General features: G+C 39.7%; 1 long non-coding RNA gene across 1 annotated transcript; it reads right to left on the bottom strand.

The window, feature by feature from the left end:
- Window positions 1-2,481: 2,481 nt before the first annotated feature.
- LOC146501864 (uncharacterized) lies at window positions 2,482-4,734 on the bottom strand. The gene is made up of 3 exons (XR_014869577.1): window positions 4,421-4,734; window positions 4,069-4,216; window positions 2,482-3,982 (listed from the first exon to the last, which is right to left on the bottom strand). It is a non-coding gene; the product is annotated as an uncharacterized LOC146501864 (long non-coding RNA).
- Window positions 4,735-5,086: the final 352 nt, after the last annotated feature.

The raw sequence follows: 5,086 nt of genomic DNA, 5'->3' as shown, positions 1-5,086 counted from the left end.
TTGCTAATGACTTACTAATTGCATTCAGATGTGTTGTAACAGGGACACATGCTGCAGGACATCGGACCTCGACCCCTGCTGTAGACGGTTTAATTCTGCACGTTGAGATTGCTGCCTTGTTGTAACTGGGCCCCAGTTACACAGGCCTAGAAAAATAAGGATTACCTGGCCAAATGTGAGTGGTTGCTGGAGGTTGGTGGCAGTTGCTAAGACCCAGTTATGCAAGTCTAAAGACTGTTCAGCGACGCCATGGTAAATGCCAGTTACTGGACTGGTTACAGAGTATTGATGGGAAATTTTGCTACCTAAATTTGATCAAAAATGAGACATATGATGCTGTGGTAAAAGCCTCCTTGCATTTGTTTTGGTCACTAGCAGATTGCTCCAGTCGCCTGTAGTTTGCAAACACTGCCTTCAATACAAACACTCTCCAGGTACAAAGTAAAAGCTGTGCCTTAGTGCTGAATCCAAGGTTATGTTCCAAACACTATACCAGTAAAGATTCCAATGCTATGAAAAAGTGATGTTTTAATTGATATATAAGATTCTTTCCATTAAACTTTGCACTTTCTTTCATGTTTACAGATTAAATAATAGGAAGCTCTGCAATTATTTAAGGTTAAATATCTATGCAACAAAAGCAGATAGCTGGGAATATTATTGTATAGCCTTTTCACAGCTCACTTGTTACATAATTTCAAAAATAAAGGGACTTTATTAACATTTAAACTGCTCTTATATAGTGGATGAGTATGATTTAAACCTTACTAATGAAAAGATTAATGGATATCTCCAGTGAAGAAGCCTCAAGTGTTTTATAATAACAGGTGGGTCGGTTTAATTGAGCCCCTATTGTTCTTAGAAGCAGCCTCCCCTGATCAAAAGTGTCCAATCAGGGCAGCGATTTTTATCCAGCTCCTGTGATGCACTAGGCCGCCCATTATGTAACACTTTTTAGTGCTTGAGAAAATTTCACCCATTTTTTAGCCACGGCATGTCAACTTCTTCAGGAATCATTTTTCATCCCATTTTAAACCTGACAGAATTTTCAAATTTATTGTTTTTCACAAAGATGCTTAAAGAATAGTAAAGGATGTTTTTGTTGTTTATTTATTTTTGATCAATATGCCAAACAGCAGTTATTTACATGCTTTCCTTTTAGTAGCAGTAGTTCTAGTAGTTGAATAAGTTTTGACTTTTCAGAGAAGTCCTGCATGCCAGCTCAAATTTGGATACATAAACATGAATTCAGTTTGTTATTTGCCTGTCTCTCTCTCTCTCTCTCACTCTGTGTGTGTGTGTGTGTGTGTGTGTGTGTGTGTGTGTGTGAGAGAGAGAGAGAGAGAGAGAGAGAGAGTTCTGTGCTCATTTTTTGACAGGTGGTCTAATAAATTTTTTAAAGACTGCATGCTGGACTGGTATAGAGCAGATTATGAGCACCAGACTGTGAATGCTGACCCTGAACACCATGTTTATGGTCAGTGATAGGTTACATCAAGGGTGGCAGACATCAGATGTGTAATTAGATAAACTAAATCCAACTTTTCATACTAGCATACCAGTGTGTAGGGGTTGGAAATCAACCACCAAGCTCTTTAACGTCGCCTTACATCTTGTTGGCTAAATCCATAAAAAGCAGCATAACCCAGCCTCACAAAACAAATCATTACGTGACTTAGTTCTAAGTAATTATTTCCCCCAAGCTGCACTCATACCCTCAATCTTAGGGTTCTTTTTCCCACCCTCATTGTGAGCTCAGTCATTTTTTAAGATAGGCTGATGTAAAAATTGTCTTTCAACACTCTTTAACACTATGAAATGGTCCATAAGAACACCCAATTTGAGGATATTTGGCTTGATTTCTATCACGTCATCCTGCTGTTTAACATCATCACAGTTTAGGGACAAAATCAACTGACCAAATATTTGGGGCAGAGCTGCTCATGTAAGTCTTTGCAAAGCACTCATGCCCCAGACATAATAAGCTCAGAGCAATTAGGCTACATCTGATAGCAAGTGAGTATGTCTTATCAGTCTCTGGCAATGCTCAGGAAGAGTGATTCCGTCACAACTGCATAGCAGAGCTGCTGAACTAAATAACTATGTGGCTGATTGAAATGTACTGAAGCAAAACAGCAGCATCAAAGACACCAGGTCACCTGCATGAACCCTCCTCAAGCTGCTGACCTCAACATTATTGGAACAAGCCTTGATTGAAAACTTGTAACTCAATCAAAAAGAAAAAGCACCTCGATGTATTTATTTTCTAAGGTTGCTTTTTTTTTAAAAGTCCTGTACTGCACTGTGCAATGTAGTATTATTTCTGAAAATTAAGTAGCTGTGTTGACATGTAGGATTACTGCAAATATTGCAGAAATTACTGTTCAAGAAGTGCAGAGGAATGATGTGTACCGTCTTTGGTGCATTCATTGCAAAATGTCACGTTAATGTAGCATATTATTCTTTATTTATGGCTGAAAACACATTTTGTAAAGTCACAATGAGCTTTATTTTTCACCTATGGCCACCAAACTCCAGTCCATCCTTCAGTCAACATGAACATTTGCACCAAACATAACAAATTTCCAGATGTTCCTGAGGTGTATCTCTTATATACAACATTTGTATTTGATTGTTTAAAGCGCTAAACTGAACCCAAACTGCTTCACAGTCACAGTTTACTGATAATGTGGTGATCTTTACCTTGCAGGAAATAGATCTAGTTTCCTGAATTACTTGAGTTAAGTGGTTGAGCAAAGGAATTAATACTCTAAGAATAGAACCTTTTTCCACACTGTAGGGTCAGATCAAATGTGGTCACGTCTTCTCAACTTCCTTGTTCTAATTGACTTGACTAAGCTTGGAGGAAAAAGTTTAGATAAGAAATGACCAATTGTAGATGAGAAGTCATTGAAGTGGCAGCTCCCATGGAACTTCCTTCACTTTACAGTGGCCTGTGAGACAGAATTAAAGAAAGGAGACACCCCGACACCCTGCAGGGGAGCAGCCAGATTATAAATCACTAAATTGTAACCACAAATCAGATGGTCCTTCTGCAATAGCATTGCTGGTTTTCCACTGCAGCTTTAGTGGCCAGCAGTTAGTTTTACTTCAAATCAGTATGACAGGATAAAGGAGGAGAGCTGCATCAAAATGAAGAGTCTTCATGGAAAATATACAGGAAACGTCAAGATTTCTCTTAGATTTCCATAAACTATGACATATCAGATTATACACTGTCTACACATCTTGTTTCCCTCAGATTTGTAGCACTGAGTTTTAAAACAGACGTGTTAAAAGAATTAAAGCGCCAGAATAATCTGGATCATATTTCAGTTAAAGAGAGAAGTTTTGGCTTCATCTGCAGAATGTTTGATCCCGTTCTTGTTTGTTTGCTGGCTCAAGCAGTGGGAAAGCTTTGAGGACGGCTAGCTGTAAGTCAGCTCTTGGAATCCAGTGCATTTTACTTTGGAAAACGGTGACAACTCAGATGTAGTCAAACCCAAGTAGGTAGCTGTGCACGGCTCCAGACAGAAGCTTGGAGAGGGACAGCGGATCAGGGAAGTCTCGATGACTGTGATGACAGTGAGTCACAGGGACAAAGGCAGAGCCAGACAGTCTGAGCATCGCCATGGGGGCATTGCACTTTTCATCTGCTGAAGATTTCCAGCTATTCCCATGAGTATCAGTCTCACAGGGGATGAAACAGAAATTCAAGCATTCACAAAGACAGATAAACCAATTTAGAAGAGGGCTGAAAATGTGATATAACTGATATAAAAAACAGTTGGACCCACAGGCCTGAGAAAACTGTGGAGGGTTAAAAGGTGTTGGTCTGCTTTTGATGTTAATGCATTTGGTTTAGGCTCCAAACAAAACTTTAAGCAAAAGTAGCTGACATCACGACATCTGTCGTGAGCCAATTTGAAGAGGATCCTCACTTCATGTATATCCAAGCTGAAATGTGTCGGTGTAGATTTTTCTAAGGGTCAAGGAAAAAGGAGAGGTTATGCAACAGTATTTTCCATTTTTTTGCTGGCACGCTTTCAAAGCTGCTCACTCACAGACCTCCACTGTGATCCGTTGGAAACGTCTGAGGATTGCCAAGGACATTCTAGTGATAAAAGTGAACCAGGCTGGAACAGCTCCTTTAACTTCCAAGGCACCCGGCTCTGACGTAGAATCACTAAATCCTCCGATGATGTTACTTTAAAATCTTCCATATGATTTAAGGGGAGAGCTTGTCTTAATTTTCTTTTAAAATCATCTGTGAATCAAACTACAGTAACAATATGCATACATATGTGTTTTTTCAAGATCAGAGAAAGCTGAACATGGCTGAGGTCTTGGGTCATCTATTTTCACTGCTTCAAATGTACCATTTTAAAAGAATAACAGTGTGTAGCTGAAATCATACTACCTGTGGGTCTCCTAGGCACGAAACAGACAGACTTTACTTCAGGAGTCTGATTTTTTATTTTTTTTTTAATTTTCTGTCCTCACAGACAGTAAACAACATAAAGGTTGTGCACTCTCTACAAACAGCCTGAAGGCAGAGATGATTAGAAAATGTCCAGCAGCTTGTGCCAATCAACTCTCCCTGACACTGCTTCCCAACCCCTCTGTCCTCTTGCAGCAGAGCAGAGAGCAGCAGAAACCACACCCAATCACACAAAATGCCTGTATTTATTTTCCTTCCTGAACATGTCTGTAAGATGCTGAGGGACGTACTACAAAGCAAGACCAACTTTCTTTATTAGTAAAGGGGTTTTTTTTTGCGTCCTCAGTGGCAAAACAGGCAGTCTTATGCATAATTTACCACCTACTGGAGTCTCAGGAACCGGTGGACGAATAGGCTATAGAAATATTACACCGAAAGCTAACACTGTTGCTATAAACAACACAAGAGGGCAACGCTGCAGAAAATCATCTTCATCTTTTGAAGTCATACATCAGTTGCTTCTTGGTGATGTTGCTTCTAACATGTCAGCTGCACATTAGACCGGTGAAAATTTAAAACTGAGACATTTAGAGACTGAAGGCCACTCAGGGCTGACTCACAGTTTAATGAAGGACACATAGATAT

Source organism: Neolamprologus multifasciatus, chromosome 15, assembly GCF_963576455.1.
Source record: "Neolamprologus multifasciatus chromosome 15, fNeoMul1.2, whole genome shotgun sequence".
Taxonomy (NCBI): Eukaryota; Metazoa; Chordata; class Actinopteri; order Cichliformes; family Cichlidae; genus Neolamprologus; species Neolamprologus multifasciatus.
Note: the sequence above shows the minus strand (reverse complement) of the source record. Positions and strands in the feature narration are given on the sequence as shown.